Below are 18,956 nucleotides of genomic sequence, written 5' to 3'. Positions count from 1 at the left end.
TCATCCTCTCTCCCTCACCAACATTGTCTGAGGCTTTTGGAATGTTAGCAAAGTGTCTTCTACTCCTCCCAAGCTCAAGTGCAAATGACAGAAACTATTGCTGCAACTGGGACTTTGCTCAGTGAAAACAAGAAAAGGGTTTCGAAAATTCTGTCCTCAGCCAACTCTATTCCTGCCGAATTTTCTCAAGTGAATTCCTTGATGTAACAATAAAGATCACACAGTTACTGTTTATCTTCCCTGAGTGCTTTTGAAACACGAGGACCCCCATAGCCAGGCCTTTCACATAGGCCCCAAGGCACACACTACCCACCCCAAGAGCGCAGCCTTAGGTGCTACCCTGCAAGCTGTGGCAATCATCCAGATGCTACATTCCCTGGGCATCTGACCGGGGAATCCTTTTCAAGAATGTCGCTTGAGATCTTTGACTCTTAAACTACAGAGGAGCAAAAGAAGCTTGTTTTTCACTGCATTCTGTGCAGGTCCATGCTGAGACCTAAACGACTCTCTCTAGATATAGGAGAGGGACAGACCAAGAGTCCCTGAGCCTCGAGGTCTGAACCGGGAAAATCCTACCTCCTGTTTCTACTCCAGCTATGTAAGGCCATATACAGTCTAAATCAGTGTCAAAGAGCAGTGACAAATTCAGCAGATCCATCTCTCTGGACCAAGCTTGAAGGGAGGAGAGAGGAAAAAAAGGAAGGTTTCTTTAAAATGGTGAGGACTACCTTGTGCAAAATCTTTAACAGCAAGGGAGGCCAGCACCTGAACACAAGCCAGCAGAGCTATCCACCAAGCAATGGAAAAGTCTTATCTCATGACAAGCTGGTAAGGGGACCTGTTGGAATGTGCTTTGAGGAAATGTTGCCACCAGCCTAGCACCAAGGAACCATGCTGACTGAGCAGCTGTCAAGCCTGCCCCACTGGTACCTGGGAGCCCAGTAACCAAACCGTGGGACACACCATGGAACCAGAGTGACGTCCCCTCAGTGCAGAGGATTACCCTGCATTTATGGTGAAGTAGGGGCCCTGTTGCCAATTTGCATCACATTGATGCAGCCTAGGTCTTTGGAGACACTTAGGAGCAAAAAGCTAGTTTTTCAGCTGTTTCAGGGTGGCTATAGGCCCCTCTCCATCTGCTCATTTTAAAAGAGATATGCAGAGTGTTTTCCAAGCGCCTGGCATAGACGAGGCACTGCTCCTTTGAAACCACTTGGACAAATGCCTAATAGTTTACATTCCATCTGAGTGAGAGCCTTAGTATGCTGAAATTGGTCTATTTCCCCATGATAATTCTAATCATGTCCCCGTACTCAACATCAGTGATACTGGCTTTGGAGGCCAAGCAATAAAAAAAGAGAAGATGGTGGAATGAGGAGATAGGCAATGTTCTGAGAAGGAATGCTCAGCAACAATAACCATGAAGAGTAGAAACAGCAGGGACAGATAGAGGCAGACAACCTAAAATGGGAAAGAAGAATGTCCACAACTTCTTCATCTGGAGAAAATCAGCCACCTATAACCTCTAGCCCTTCAAATCATAGGCATTAAACCCCTCCATTATGTGCTTGATGGTGGAGGGAATAACTAACAACCAGCAGTAACTGAAAAAACTCTAAAGGAATACACATACAATTTAAAGAATATGTTAACTGATCATAGTCTATATGTAAATTAATTTATTTAAATAGCTTAAAGCTCCCATCTTAGGAAGCAGAGCCAGAAAGAAGAAGGAGTTGTTGTGTAAATGATTTGTTGGGGGAGTGCTCCTGGAAGAAGGGGAAGGAGGAAAGTAGAATTGAGCAGGAAGTCAGAGGAGTTAAACAAGGATGTGGTCTCAGCTAGAGACTAGTTTTGATCTGGTCACAAGGGGAAGCTCTGGAACAAGGTGGTACCACAGAATTAGTCCCACCTTGACTTATGGGGGCTGCCTTTTGTATCCCCTTGTTGGTCATTCATTGGCAGAGGTTTTCAGGGACAAATCTCCAGAGAAGGTGGCACCAGTGATTTGTCAACAGCTAAGGGGATAAGTTTGGAAGGAGTTCAAAGGAGATTTAGGTAGGGTACCAACTGCATCCACTACAGTTCTCCTCTACTTAATGTGATTAAAAAGGCAAAAGATAACATGGCAGCTATAAGTTTTTTAAAATAACATGAAATAAAATAAAAATGGCAAATATTGTTAAGGATATGGGGAAATTGAAACCCTCATTCATGCTGGTGGGAATGTAAAGTGGTGCACTCCCTTTGGAAAACAGCTTGGCAGTTCTTCAAAAGGTTAAACACAGAGATAACATTTGATCCAGTAATTCCACTCCCAAGTATATACCTGAGAGAAATAAAAACATAAGTCCACACAGAAACACATACACAATTGTTCATAGCAGCATTATTCACAATAGCCAAAAGATGGAAACAATCTAAATGTCCATCCAGTGACGTATGGATAAACAAAGTGTGGTATATCCATTCAATGAAATATTATTCAGCCATAAAAAGGAATGAAGTATTGATACATATTGATACATGCTACAACATTGGATGAACCATGAAAACATCATGGTAACTTAAAGAAACCAGACACAACAGGCACACATTGTAGGATTTCATTTATATGAAATGTCCACAGCAAGTTAATCCATAGACAGAAAGTAGATTAGTGGTTGCCAGGGCGTGGGGAAAGGGAGAATGAGGAGTGACTGCTAGTGGATACCAAGTTCTTTTGGGGGGGTGATGAAAATGCTCTAAAATTAGACAGTGGTGATGATTACACAACCCTGTGAACATAATAAAAACCACTGAATTATACAATTCAAAAGTGTGAATTTCATGGTATAGGAATTATGCCTAAGTAAATTACTTGTTTTTAAAAGATGGCACTGCCAATTTCCTGAGCTCTGCATTCTTCAGGTATATGGTGTTGATGTTTCACATATAGATGTCCTTAGAAAGCTATTTCAGCCTGTAGAAAGGTCTTCAAATTATTATTACAGAATATTTTTTGTGAATGCTACAGAATATTTATTTCTGAGCATATTTTATCTCCTGGAGAGTTTTATAATGATGCTCAAACTGGTTCTTTTTGGTTGTATCGGTCTACTTCTACCCTAGCTGGGTCCAGTGAATCCATGGTGCCAAGCTGTCAAAGACGAAAAGATATGTAGATTTAATGCTTCTGGTAAAACTGAAAGTTCTCATAAAATTGGAAGATTTTAATACCCTGGAACCCCAGTCATTGCACATTTACTTTGAGCCCTCAAAGTTTTTTAAGAGATAGGTAGGCTGCTTTTACAGCTATTTTGATCATTTTGGGGCACCTCAAAAACGTTTTCAGAAGTAGATTATTTCAGAATTATACATTTAAATGAGGTGCAAAGCTGCTTTGTTATCAGATGACAAGCTGTCTCACTGAGCTAACAAAACATGGGATACCAAGAACATGGGACTACAGGAAAAAGCTACCAAAAGAACTCTGAGATTTTGACAGATGAAATTAATACATCATGCTTTTTCAAAGGTTAATTTCCAAACAGGAAAAAATCTCAGTTATACTAGGGTTGGCAATAGCCAAAGGAAATGTGGTATCCACACAAAGGGGGTTGATTATGGAAACACAGAATCAAAAAAGAGGGTCAGGATCAAAATTGGCAGTGTCTACTCAGCATTGTCAAGGGAGAAAAGGGACTCTTGCACATGAACATAGCTTACCAGACCTTGCAGCAGGTAGTCTCTGGGCTGGAGGTTGCTGCATTTAGCTATAGAAACTGAAGCTAGTTGATATTAAAATCATCCAGCCACCTCCTCTCTGTTTCCCTGCCCATGAGCAGCCTTCTGGTCACACCAGGGCTTCTGCTGGAACTTCTCACCCAGATAGAATTTATTAACTAGTGAAAAAAGCAAAACCTAAGTTTCTCATTATAGATTTACATATTAGTGTTCTGGTTTGTGTACCAGCCTCCTGCAACTTGGGTTAATGGTAGTCAGTCTCATGGGGTTTGTTCAACTCTAGATCCAGCCATATACTCCTCTTCTCTAAGGATATCAAGTTAGAGACATGCTAAATAGGGGATTTCAGGAACATAAGCCAATTTATACATCCCTGGGCCTAAAGGCACAGAGTCTTGACTTGGAATGAGTTGACTCAACTGAGCCCAGCTCCCATCATATTCTCTCCAAAAGCCATTCAGTTGGCCCACCCAAGGTGACCCTTTAACCACAAAGAAAAAAAGAAAAGTCTCTTTAGCCTTGTGAGAATACTTTGAGAAAAGTTGCTTCAGTCTTTGGCATATTTCTTTAATTTGTAGACAAACTGTCATGTCACATTGCCTAGATGGTCATATAACTGGACATATTTTATTGAGTCATTCATTATGTGTAGAGAGCAAATGACCAAAACAAAAGCTGACTTCGTTGACTTTCTTATGCAAGGTCATTGTGAGCCAAGTTAGAATCAACTCCCTCTTAGTCTCACCCAACAGTATATCTATCTACAGCCATATCTACTATGTTCAAAGTGCAGGAGAAGACAGGGGCTACATCTTCTGTATCTTTATATCCCCAGGGCTGAGCACAGTGCTTGGCATACAGGAGATGCCAAGTTAATATTCGCTGGATAGATGAAAAAATGAATGAATGAATAAGTTTCATGGGTAAGAGAAAGTTTGGAAATGAGTATCATTGGCCCAAGAAAGTAGAGACAGGCATGTCATGTTTTGGAAAGATTTCCATTTCTCAAGTGATTCAAATACCAAAGTGCTTATGTTTAAAGGTTAAATATTTACTTATTCACCTCTCCACCCAAAATATGATTGATGAATCAGTTCTCTCTCTCTCTCTCTCTCATACACCATACACTCTCTCTTTCACTCTCAATCTCTTTCCCCTGGGATCTAAAATTTGCAGTTACACTTCAGTTATGCAGCACATTTCTTAGATTGTTCATGTATTAGTTTGCCTGGAAAAGAGGTAGTGTTGAAGAAGCCAGAGAGAAAATGAGAATCAAGAGGCCATAATCTCAGAAGCAGAAATTTCTCACTGTTTATACCCTAGAGTGGTGATGGCATATTAACAGAATGGGAGTAGCCAGCCCAATTCAATACCAGCATCTTTTCCTTCTTTTTAGAAATAGATAAGTCACTCAAAAAAGGGGTTGCTCCCTTTTTCTCTTCTACTTAGATATCCAGCTCCCTATTGAATAATAGATCAACGTAAAGTAAAAGATAAATTCAATCCCTATTCTAGGAGAATTTACAGTTCAAACACAAGCTAGAAAAGATTAATCTTTCAGGAAGGGCCACATTTTTATTCACTCTTTCTAGAATATCCTGGATAAAGCTGTAATCATGAGTTGAAGCTTCATCTAAGATTAATATGGATGTAGATATTCTTGCCTCCTTCTATTTGCCTTTTGTCTTTTCATTCATGATCTATATTATAGACTCGTAAGTTCTTTTAATAATATGTTCATTTATCTAAAGTTATAGACTCTTTGAAGAAATTTTTCTGTGCTAAGCAGACTTTGAAGGATTTCGAATGATTGAATAAACCGATGGACTTATAAAGGCTCTGGAAGTCCGAAGATTCAAATGGCTTCCCAGGACAGTGAAAATACATTTCTATTACTAAAAATATGGCAATGTAAAGATTAGCCCATCTCTCTTTATGCTTCTTTGTGCAGTGGAATCCATGTAGGTAAATTACTTCAAACCATCTAAGCCTCTAAAAGTGGCCTCCAATATGACTAGCCTTAGAAAAGATACACTTTAGCTCACCAACTTGAGGTAACCTATCAGCATTCTCAATCAACAGGTCCTTCTAGGCCAGTGCATCCCACTCTTGGCTGCACATGAGATTCACTCAGAGCTCTGGTGGATGTCCATTCAACAAATCAGAATGCAGAGGATGGGACCAAGGCACCAGTAATTTTTACCATTGTTTGGAGCAATGTAATATGCAGGCAAAGGTGAGAATCACTGCTTCAATATAATATTTCTCAAATTGTTCCCATGGACTACCAAAATAAAACTATCCGGGAGAACTGGTTAAAAGTGCATGTCTCTGGCTTCTACCATAGACCTAGTCAATGGGTGTTTTGGAAAATCTGTTAGTGTAACAAACCCTACACCGGTGATTCTTATGCATGTTTTAACATACTTTGCAGATTAGCTTTCTCAAATCTATTCCAAGTCCCTTAGATCAGTGGTTCTCAAAGTATGGTCTCTGACTGGCAACATCATCGTCACCTGGGAACTTGATAGAAATGCAAATTCTCTGGGGGCCCCCATCCCAGACCTACTGAATCACAAACTCTAAATGTGGGGCCCCAAAATTTATGTCTTAACATACCCCCAGGTGCTTCTGATGCAGGTTCAAGTTTGAGAACCAATGCCTTATAACATGACTTACTCAGAGCTAGAGGGTAGAAAGCTAAAGACTACCTTTCCTATTCTGTCTTAGAGCTCATGTTCTTCTTGTGACCTGCCTTCTGCCAACTAAATGAACCTCTGTGGGGTATGGAAGGTAGAAATAAAAGGGTGATTACACTTCTCTTGGAAAGTACAGCAGTAGAGGAAGTTGATCTTTCTGTGGTAGTGGTAGCAGAGGTTCCAGTGACTGGCTCCTATTCTGGGGGTAGAGGCAGGGTACAGACCCTCCTTTTGTTGGCATGAATCACATATGAGGCACTGTGCCCTAAAGCCAAGAGTTATGGCAGTGGCTTTCTCATCCCCAGGAGGCAGCTGAGGTGGTGTGGTACTGCAGTCAAGAGATAGGCCAATAGCGTCCTGATTCTCCAGCTTCTGATCATTCTCCAGTAAAGGCAGCACCTCCCTTGGTGGGCCAGTTATGTGGTATGCTGAGCATCATTCCTGGAAGTTCAGCTTAGAGTCTGCTCCTCCAACCCTTGCAAGTATTTTTTAAATTTCCTAAGTCCTTTTATTCTTAAACTAACTAGAATACTTTCCATGATCTGTAACTGGACCCAGACCAATGCTGCACTTTTATTTGAGGTCTGTTATTGTAATTGTTGATGCCAATATCTTTCCCAGAAGGCAGCAAGATCCTGGAAGGCATGTTTGTAGAATAGCTCCAAAGTGGTATTACTGAAATAGAGACCATCTCAATTATTTGTTTATTTTACTGGCTCCACTAAGGGGTAGTTTTGGCCAGGTGATGGGATCTGCCCTATCATTTCTATCAGTACCCACCAAAATCATCCCAAATTAACATAAAGTTTAAGTAAAATCTGTTACTAAGCAAACACAAATTCAAGGCAAGTTTCCTAACCTCCTCTCACCCCACTTCAGCTGCAACTAAACCTCCCTTCTATGCAAAAATTCTGAAATTGCCTTTAGCCAACTATGTATCTCATTCTTGCTTAGCTCTTAAAATTCGCAGATAATTAAGAAGAGAATTCTACCCTCCAACATTTTGCACACCAGTGTAGGGAGTAGAAAAGATTACTTAAATATATTTGCATTTATAGAAATTCAAGCAAATGCCCACCAAATACTCCACTTCATTCAATTCAAGACATAAAGAAATGACTTCAATTGCCATTACTAAACTTTGATGCTTTCTTTAATTCAATAACTTTTCTTCTGGCCCAGAAATATTTTTACTTCTTTGCAGCTCAACAATGATACACACATGCGCGCGCACACACACACACACACACACACAAACAGGTGTGGAGCACCTAGAATAGAGCAGATGTTTAAGAAGCAAAGAGCTAATGGATAAATCAGGTGGCTTGACCCCTTTGGACTGGGCTACTAAAACCTTCCCACACCACTTTCTTGGCGTTTGTATCCAAAAGTGATCATGATTCTGTCACAGCTCTTCATTGCATGAAGGACTAGCACGGCTTAAACTGGAAGAGAGTTGATATCAATAAGTCAGACCAATTACATCTATCAGAGACCAGCATGTGTGCAATAAACAGGCAAATCTGATCCCAGGAGAGTGGAGATGGTCATCAGTCAACTCTGTAATACGGTTTAAGAGTGAAGACCAGAAATGAGTCTTGACATCTCTGGCGCAGTCTGTAGCATTCCTAATTCCAACATTAAAGCTTTATCCCTTAGGATCAAGGTTTTGCTTCCCAGCCAGAATATGTGGAACCCTGGAAGTAAGCCACAGCTGATGCAAAACCACAGAATAAGGTGACACATCTCCCTTGAGAATCTGTTTTACTTGAAGATTTGAGGAGAAACATATTCTCTGTATACTTAAACAAATCTGCATACATTTCAGAGTGGAATTCAACCTTGACATTCATTTTTAAGTCTCTACTGAGATATAGCATGCACACAGAAATGTACAGATATCATAAGAATACAGTTTGATGGATTTTTAAAAATACTTCGTACATCCATGTGTTACTGGCAAAAATCTGCGGTTGCTTCTGTGTTTAGGCGCTGCCCACCAAGGGTCCCGAGTTGAAAAGGAAAAGAGAGAGAGAGTCCCCTGCATGGAGCAGAAAGGAAAAGGAGAAAGATGAAAAATAAATCCCAAACTTTGGGCCTATCTTCTTCTAGAATTTCTCCTGGCTGGCTCTCCAAAATATGTTACTGATGGAGGGTGTCCAGGTTCTTGGCATCTTGAACAAAGAATTGGACAAAATGCACAAACAAAGCAAGGAAGGAATGAAGGGATTTATTGAAAATGAAAGTACACTCCACAGTGTGGGAGTGGGCCCAAGCATAGGGGCTCAAGGGCCCCATTACAGAATTTTGGGGAGTTTAAATACCCTCTAGAGAATTCCATTGTTTACTTGGTGTACACCCTATGTAAATAGAGAGCATTAAGAAAAGTTACAAAGTCATTTACTCAATGTACACCCTATGTAGAGCATATTTCATGTCATAGCTGAAGTGTGAATTGGCCTTAGGTTCCCTGTCTCCAAAACCTATTTTCCTGCTTCACATGGAACCAACACCCAAATCAAAAAGTACAGCATCACCAACATCCCAGAACCCACTCTTGTGCCTCTTCCAGATGCTACTCCTCTAGGGGTAACCATTCTCTCTTCATTCAACTTTATGTAAATGGAGCTATACAATGTGTTTAGTATTTGGCTTTTTCAGCTCAGTATTATCCTTGTAAAATCCACTTATTTGTTTATCCATTTATTGCTGTGTTCAGTTGAAGGTCATTCATTTTTGCTGCTGTCTAGTATTCCATTGTGAAAATATACCACAATTTATTCTGCTGTTGATAGCCATTTAAGCAGTTTCCAGTTTAAAGTTATTAATAATAGTGCTGTTGTAAATATTCTTTTATGTGCCTTTTGATAGAAGTAAGCAGTCATTTTTTTCAGAATGTATAACCAAGAATGGAATTGTAAGATCATAGGGTAGGCATATGTTCAGCTTCAGTAGACATCAAAACAACCTTCTTGGGCACTTATACCAAGTTCCATTTCTTTTTCATTTTAAATTTTTTTACTTTTTAAATATGTTTAGAGATGGGGGGGAAGTCTCACTATGTTGGTAAGGCTGGTCTCGAACTCCTGGCCTCAAGCGATTTTCTTGCCTCAGTCTCCCAAAATGCTGGGATTACAGGTGTGAGCCACTGCACCCAACCATCAAGTTCCATTTATTTTTTTAAAAATGTTAAGTGGAGACTCCAGATAAATTTCATCATTGGGTTGATGTTTTCACTATGCCTTTGAAAGGTATCAATTCATACTCTGACTTTTTTTCAAGATTTTGTACTGGGTGGCTGGGAAGGTGGTATTTATTTTTAGTCAAGTACCCTATAGTTACTAGGGCTAATATTCACAATTATTTCTTTAAGAAATTGTAATAAAAATTGTTGCAACCAGTATTAGTTCTCTATTGCCGCATAACAAATTACCACAAACTTAACAGCTTAAAGAACACACATTATTTATCTCAAGTTTTCATAGATAAAAAGTCTAGGCACAGTTTAGCTGAGCACACTGCTTCATGTCTCTCACTGGCTGCATAAAGGTCTTGGCCAGGTATGAGTTCTCATCAGAGGCTCCACTGGAGAAAAATCCACTTCCAAAGTCCCTCAGATTTTGGGCAGAATTTATTTCCTTCTGGCTATAGGATTGAGGGCCTCTGCTTTTTAATGACTACTGGCTAGAGGCTGCCCTTGGGTCCTAGAGGCACACCCCTCTCCAAATTCCTGGCTACCTGTACTTCTCGTATGACCATTTACTTTATCAAACCAGCAAGGAAAATCCTACATAACATAATGTACTCATGGGAGTGACATTCCACCATCTTTGCCATAATCTATAGATTAGAAGCAAGTAATAGGTTCTGTTGGCACTCAAAAAAAGGTGACTACAAAAAGGCATGAATCCCAGGAGGTGGAAATCATTGGGGGTCACCATGAGGTCTGCCCACCACATTACTTAATGAGCTACTATTGAGATCTAGGCTTTATATAAGTACTTTATTCCCATTAGCTCACATAATCCTATTGGAAATCTTGCAGATAAGTATTTGGGCTTGTCAGGGCTCTTGGCCACAGATTATCAACAACAGTTGTGAGTAATCTTAGTAGAAACATTTTAAACTTTTAAAAAATTATACATATTTATGGGGTGCAATGTTATGTTTTGACATATGTATACATTGTGTAATGATCAAATCAGGGTAATTAACATATCCATCACCTAAAGCATTTATCACTTCTTTGTAATAAGAACATTCAAAAACTTCCTTCTGGCTATTTTGAAATATACATTTTTGTTAACTCTAACCATCCTGCTCTACAATAGAACACCAGAACTTATGCCTCCCCATTGACCAGCCTCACACCCTCCCCTTATTTTCCCCACCCTCTCCATTATCTTGTAACTACTATTCTATTCTCTACTTCTATGAGAACAACTTTCTGGCTCCATATATGAGTGAGATTATTTTATCATTTTCTATGGCTGATTAGTATTCCATTCTATACATATACCACATTTTCTTTATCCATTTATTTACTGATGGACATTTAGTTTGATTCTACATCTTGGCTACTGACAATACTGCTACAATAAACATAGGAGCGAAGATATTTTTTGACATATTGATTTCATTTCCTTTGGATATATACACAGCAGTGGGATTACTAGATTATATGATAGTTGTATTTTTTAAAATTTTATTTTAAGTTCAAGGTTATATGTGCACGTTTGTTATATAGGTAAACTTCTACCATGGGAGTTTGTTGTACAGATTATTTCATCACCTAAGTATTAAGCATATGAGGATTTTTCCTGATCCTCTCCCTCTTCCCATCCTCCACTTTCTGATAGGTTCCAATGTCTATTGTTCCTCTCTAGGTGTCTATGTGTTTTCATCATTCAGCTCCCACTTATAAGCAAGAGCATGCAATATTTGATTTTCTGTTTCTGTGTTAGTTTGCTGAGGATAGTGGTCTCCAGCTCCATTCATGTTCGTGTGAAGAACATGATCTCATTCTTTATGGCTGCATAGTATTCCATGGTGCATATGTGCCACATTTTCTTTACTCAGTCTACCATGGATGGGTGTTTAGGTTGATTCCATGTCTCTGCTATTGTGAATAGTGCTGCAATAAACATGTGAGCCTGTGTCTTTATGAGAGAGCAATTTGTATGCCTTTGGGTGCATACCCAGTAATGGGATTGCTGAGTTGAATGGTAGTTCTGTTTTTAGGCCTTCAAGGAATCACTACACTGTTTTCCACAATGGTTGAACTAATTTACACTTCCACCAACAGTGTTTAAGCACTCTCTTTTCTCCAAGATCTTGCCAGCATCTGTTATTTTTTGACTATTTAATAATAGCCATTCTGACTGGTGTGAGATGCTGTCTCATTGTGATCTTGATTTGCATTTCTCTAATGATCAGTAATGTTGAGCTTTTTTCCATATGCTTGTTTTGGCCACATGTATGTCTTTTCAAAATTGTCTGTTCATCTCCTTTGCCCACTTTTTAATGGGGTTGTTAGTTTTCTTCTTGTAAATTTAAGTTCCTTATAGATGCTGGATATCAGACCTTTGTCAGATGCATAGCTTGCAAAAATTTTCTCCCATTCTGTAGGTTGTCTGTTTACTCTGTTAATTGTTTCTTTTGCTGTGCAGAAGCTCTTAAGTTTAATTAGATCCTATTTCTCAATTTTTCCTTTTGTTGCAATTGCTTTTGGCATCTTTGTCATGAAATCTTTGCCTGTTCCTATGTCCACGATGGTATTGCCTAGGTTGTCTTCTGGGGTTTTTATACTTTTGGGTGTTACGTGTAAGTTGTTAATCCATCTTGAGTTGATTTTTGTATATGGTGTAAGGAAGGGGTCCAGTTTCAATCTTTTGCATATGGCTAGGCACTTACACCAGCACCATTTATTGAATAGGGAATCCTTTCCCCATTACTTGTTTTTGTCCACTTTGTCAAAGGTCAGATGGTTGTAGATGTTGCGCAGCCTTATTTCTGGGCTCTCTATTCTGTTTCACTGCTCTGTCTGTTTTTGTACCAGTACCATACTCTTTCAGTTACTGTAACCCTGTGGTATTTGATGTTGGGTAGCGTGACACCTCCAGCTTTGTGTTTTTTTTTAATTTTGCTTAGGATTGCCTTGGCTATTTGGGCTCTTTTTTGTTGTCATTCCATATATTTTTTCTAGTTCAGTGAAGAATGTTATTGGTAGTTTGATAGAAATAGCATTGAATCTATAAATTGCTTTGGGCAGTATGGCCATTTTAACAACATTGATTTTTGTGTGTGTTTTTTTGTTGTTGTTTGTTTGTTTTGTTTTGAGATGGAGTCTCACTCTCTCCCAGGTTGGAGTTCAATGGCGCAATCTCAGCTCACTGCAACCTCCGCCTCCCAGGTTCAAGCAATTCTCGTGCCTCAGCCTCCCAAGTAGCTGAGATTACAGATGTGTGCGACCACGCCCGGCTAATTTTTGTATTTTTAGTAGTGATGGGGTTTCACCATGTTGGCCAGGCTGGTATCGAACTCCCGACCTCAGGTGATCCACCCACCTTGGCCTCCCAAAGTGCTGGGATTACAGGCATGAGCCACCATGCCCAGCCCAATATTGATGTTTCCTATCCACGAGCATGGAATGTTTTTTCATTTGTTTGTGTCATCTCTGATTTATTTCAGCAGTATTTTAGTGTTCTCCTTGTAGAGATCTTTCGCTTCCCTGGTTAGCTGTATTCTTAGGCATTTTATTCTGTTTTCGGCAATTGAGAATTTTGTGAATGAGATTTCATTCCTGATTTGGCTCTCAGCTTGACTGTTGTTGGTGTATAGAAATGCTAGTGATTTTTGCACATTGATTTTGTATCCTGAGACTTTGCTGAAGTTATCAGTTTAAGGAGCTTTGGGGCCAAAACAATGGGATTTCTTAGATACAGGATCATGTTGTCTGGAAACAGGGATAGTTTGACTTCCTCTCTTCCTATTTGGATGCCCTTTATTTCTTTCTCTTGGCTGATTGCTCTGGCCAGGACTTCCAATACTGTGTTGAATAGAGGTGGTGAGAGAGGGCATCCTTGTCTTGTGCAGGTTTCCAAAAGGAATGCTTCCAGCCTTCGCCCATTCAGTATGATGTTGGCTGTGGGTTTGTCATATGTGGGCTCGTCATATGTGGGCTCTTATTATGTTGAGGTATGTTTCTTCAATACCTTGTTTATTGAGAGTTTTTCACATGAGGGGGCGTTGAACTTTTTCAAAAGCATTTTCTGTATCTATTGAGATAATCATGTGGTTTTTGTCTTTAATTGTGTTTATGTGATGAATTACATTTATTGATTTGTGTACATTAAACTAACCTTGCATCCCAAGGATAAAGCCTAATTGTTCATGGTGGATAAGCTTTTTGATGTGCTGCTGAATTCAGTTTGCCAGTATTTTGTTGAGGATTTTTGCACTGACGTTCATCAAGGAAATTGGCCTGATGTTTTCTTTTTCCATTGTGTCTCTGCCAGATTTTTGTAGTCAAATGATCCTGGCCTCAAAGAATGAATTAGAAAGGAGTCCCTCCTTCTCAGTCTTTTGGAATAGTTTCAGTAGAAATGGTACCAACTCTTCTTTGTACCTCTGATAAAATTCAGCTGTCCTGGGCTGAATTGTCTGGCCCTGGGCTTTGATAGGCTATTTATTACTGATTCAATTTTGCAGCTTGTTATTGGTCTGTTCAGGGATTCAATTTCTTCCTGATTCAATCTTGGGAGGGTATATGTATTCAGGAATTTATTTATTTTTATTTATTTTTTATGTCTCATGGTTTTTGATGTGAGCCTTTAGTGCTATAAATTTCCCTCTTAACACTGACTTGGCTGTGTCCCAGAGATTCTGGTATGTTGTATCTTAGTTTTCATTAGTTTCAAATGACTTCTTGATTTCCACCTTGATTTCATTATTTACCCCAAAGTCATTCAGGAGCAGGTTATTCAATTTCCATGTAATTGTCTGGTTTTGAGCAATTCTTTATATTTAATTTCTAATTTTATTGTGTCGTGGTCCAAGTGGTTGGTATGATTTCAGTTCTTCTGCATGTGCTAAGGGTTGTTTTATGCCCAATTGTGTGGTCAATTTTAGAGTTACACGCCATGTGGATTGAGCAGAATGTATATTCTGTTGTTTCAGGGTGGAGGGTTCTGTAGATGTGTAACAGGTCCATTTGATCCAGTGCTGAGTTCAGGTCCTGAATACCTTTGTTAATTTTCTGCCTCAATGATCTGTCTTTCAGTGGGGTGTTGAAGACTCCCACTATTATTGTGTAGGAGTCTAAGTCTCTTTGAAGGTCTTTGAGAACTTGCTTTATGTATCTGGGTGCCCCTGTGTTGAGTGCATATATATTTATGATAGTTATATCTCCATGTTGCATTGAACCCTTTACCTTTATGTAATAACCTTCTTTGTCTTTTTTTAAAATCTTTGTTGATTTAAAGTCTTTTTTTGTCTGAAATTAGGATTGCAACCCCTGCTTCTGTTTTCCACTTGCTTGGTAGATTATTCTCCATCCCTTTATTTGGAGCCCATGGGTGTCATTGTATGTGAGATGGGTGTCTTGAAGGCAGCATACCAGTGGGTATTGGTTCTTTATCCAGCTTTCCACTCTGCCTTTTTATTGGGGCATTTAGCCCATTTACATTCAAGGTTAGTATTATTGATATGTGTGGATTTGACCCTGTCATCATGATGTTTGCTGGTTATTATGCAGACTTGTTTGTGTGGTTGATTTATAGTGTCACTGGTGTGGGTACTTCAGTGTGTTTTTTTAGTGGCTGGTAATGATCTTTCCTTTCCATATTTAGTGCTCCATCCAAATAGGAAAGAAAGAAGTCAAATTTTTCCTGATTGCAAATGACTTGATTTTGTATATAGAAAACCACCAAAAAACTGTTAGAACTAATAAATGAGTTCAGTAAAGTTAAAGGATGCAAAGTCAAAGTATAAAATTCAGTAGCATTTTTATACACCAATAACAAAGTATCTAAAAATGATATCAAGAAAGTAATTCCATTTATAATAGTTACAAAAAATAAAATATCTAGAAATAAATTTAACCAAGGAAGTGAAAGATCTCTACAATGAAAACTGTAAAACATTGACGGAAGGAACTGAAGAAGACACACACAAAATGGAAAGATATCTTGCTCATAGATTGGAAGAATTAATATTGTTAAAATGTGCATAGTAGTAAAGATATTTTTATTGGAAAGATATTGAGTAGTTCACAGAATCCACAAAAAAAGGCTGGAGAGCCCAGTTTGAAGAGTGAACAAAATCAAATGGGGTGAGGGATTCAGCAGCCAGAAAGTGCCAAGTGAATGGCAGGAAAGATCTGGTTAATATGCCTCTCCTACTGCTCTGCTGCTGAGCATCATATTCCTACCACTATCTTCCTCCAAGAATGAAGTATAAACAACTACCACTCACAGGTGGTATCTGAAATGTTACTATGTAACCAGCACAGAAATTGAAAATAAACATTTAGAAATTTTATAGTACTTTGACAGAGTAATTTTCTCTCTTGAGAACCCAATTGTATAAAATTGGGGTTTTTAATTTTAGGACATTTTAATGTGTTATTTTTATAATGATTTGTTTTTTATTGCCTATTATAAAAGTATATGTCTTCAGAAGATTGGAAATTTTTTAATCCTAGCCCTTCAGCACAGACAGTTTGTGAAACCCTGTCTAAGCTGTCATGGCTTCCACTTGTTACTGACTTCAGAGGTGAAGTCCCAGTTAGGAACACTTGAGTCTTGGGCCTGTATGGTATCTGCCACATAGAGTTTGAAAATCTATTGTTGTCTATGTCTGTGCATCTATGCTGGAGCAGATATCTACCTCTCTCAGAAGCTTCTCAAAGGTGGGCTCCCCAAATGTAGAAAGGGGTGTAGATGTGAACCAGCCAAAATTGTGACAGAGACCAAGATGAGGATTTCAAATTGTCCATAGTTTTTAGGAATATGATGGTTACTGGCAACTTTAACAAGAGAAGTTTCACTGGAATAGTTTTAAATGTGGATAGAAAGTATTCAGGAATGAATTTGAACATAAAGGACTGTACAATCGGCCCTCCATATCCATGGTTTCCACATCCATGGATTTAGCCAACTGTGGGTCAGAAAATACTTGAAAAAAAAGGATGGTTGCATCTGTAATGAACATGTACAATCTTTTCTTCTTGTCATTACTCTCTAAACAATACAGTATAACAATTATTATATAGAATTTATATTGTATTAGGTATAATATATAATCTAGAGATGATTTGGGGTATACTGGAGGATGTGCATAGATTATATGCAAATAGTATATCATTTTATATAAGGGACTTGAGCCTCCATGAATTTTAGCATTCTCCCATAGATACTGAGGGACAAGTGTTTTCAAGATGGTGTCATGAAACATATGGCACACTTAAATTAGGTAAATGAGAAGAGTTTAATAAACAGAATATTTACAAAGTTGTCGGCAAGGGATAGGAAAATCAACAAAGGATGTTGATGCATCCCATGCTTAGCAACAACAAGAGAAACATTACTACCATTAGGCTCTAGGGGGTAAGGGGGGAACAGTTATCATTAATTACAGAGACTAGCTATAGGAAAGGGCTGCCTAATAGGTGATGTCAACTTCAGTTGAGAAAGTCAGCCAAAACACGAAAGACCATAAGATCCCCCTTAATATCTTGTTAGGGCCTCCCCTTGGTCTAATCCAACTCAAAAGCAGAGGGCCAGAAGGACCATTGACATAGTCTATTAAGATCAGCCCTTCCTGGGTATGGAGCACAGTGGAGAAGGATAGAGAATTGCTTTGGGACAAAGAGAAGATATCCAGCATGGAGAGAGATATCTTTGGATCATATTAAGTTTCTGGGAAAGTGAGAAGGGAGCTGATGCAGAAAGAAGTGGAGAGATTGTCCTTTCATTGAAAGAGAACTACCCTTCCCGCAACCATGGTAATAAGTGAGAAGGGGGAGGATTTAATGTGTTGCCGGTGAGCTTGTAAATATGACAGGAAGTTGATGGGATGGCTTCTATTTTCTCTGCAAAGCGCAAACTGTCATCTGTTAAAATAAAGGAGGTGAAGAACAGCAGAGATCTGAGAAGAGAGTTGAGAATGCATGAATTATTGAAAAGAACTGGAGGACAAATTGACCAGAGAAATAAAGTCAGTTGGCCAGTCACCCTCAAAGCCCAGATGAGCTTAGTCAACTTTAATTTAAAGTGAACACACATCCAATTAGTTGTATGATTTTAATGTATAAAAATATTATATTTATATTTATATTATATTATTTTTAAAATATAATATTTTTAAATGCTTACAAATATCATTTTTAAAATACTTGCAACAATGTACATGGCAGATATTATCATCCATGTCTCACAAATAAGAACATCGCATTTAGAGACATTAAGTGATTTACCAAAGTTTACCCAGTTAATCAATGGTATGGTAGGATTTGATTCAACTGTTTCTACATGATGTTAGAATCACCTCACTCAGTAAATGCTAGTATGAATGACTGCAAATTAGTTTTCTGACAAAGTACAAGCAAGAAAAGAAAACAGATAGAACCTTATAGTCAGAGAAGTTCAGAAAAACAGAAAGCAAGTATGCAAGAAGGAATGACAGACAAGGTAGATTCTGATCAAATAGCATACCCAGGGCAATGCTATTTCTTGCTCAATAGTACTCTGGGTCATCAAGTCAAATATAAAGCCATTCACGTGAATTTTTGATATCACACACACTTAAGTACACACAGAAGGAAACCTAGTTAGAAGATAGCACAGTGTCGCTGAGGGCATACGTATTTTTACGTGATTTGTGTTGCCTGGTTATGTAGGATGATTGTATAATTTCCAAACTGAAACATTTTGAAATGAAAACAATAAAGTTACATACTTTTAAAAGATAGTTATTTATTGATCAGAAAATTGGACTAATTGCATTGAAAATATTTAAAAATTATATATTCAAACTATTTTCAAATATGAAATTCTTTTAAAAATAACATTTCATGTAACAAACTTTTCAAAATGATTTTCCAAAATTAAAATTACATAAGCAGAATAATTATTCTTGGTATATATTCATGAACTTTAATCTGTTTATCAGCTATATTTATTTCTAATACTATGTTACTGACATTTCTCTGTAGAACTTAATAAAATTGCCTGCAATATTTTTCAAAGTTGCAGTTTGTAGTTAATATATTTGAAATTTCTCATCACTTTAATTGATTCTTTTCTGAAGACTACAGTATTTTTAATTGAGAAAATATTCTCTTTAGGCTGGGTGCAGTGGCTCACACCTGTAATCCCAGCACTTTGGGAGGCCGAGGTGGGCAGATCACCTGAGGTCAGGAGTTTGAGACGAGCCTGGCCAACATGGAGAAACCCCGTCTCTATTAAAAATACAAAAATTTGCCAGGCATGATGGTGCGCACTTGTAATCCCAGCTGCTCAGGAGAAGGCT

Source organism: Pan paniscus, chromosome X (assembly GCF_029289425.2).
Source record: "Pan paniscus chromosome X, NHGRI_mPanPan1-v2.0_pri, whole genome shotgun sequence".
Taxonomy (NCBI): Eukaryota; Metazoa; Chordata; class Mammalia; order Primates; family Hominidae; genus Pan; species Pan paniscus.
The sequence above is the reverse complement of the archived record's forward strand: the minus strand, read 5'-3'. Positions refer to the sequence as shown.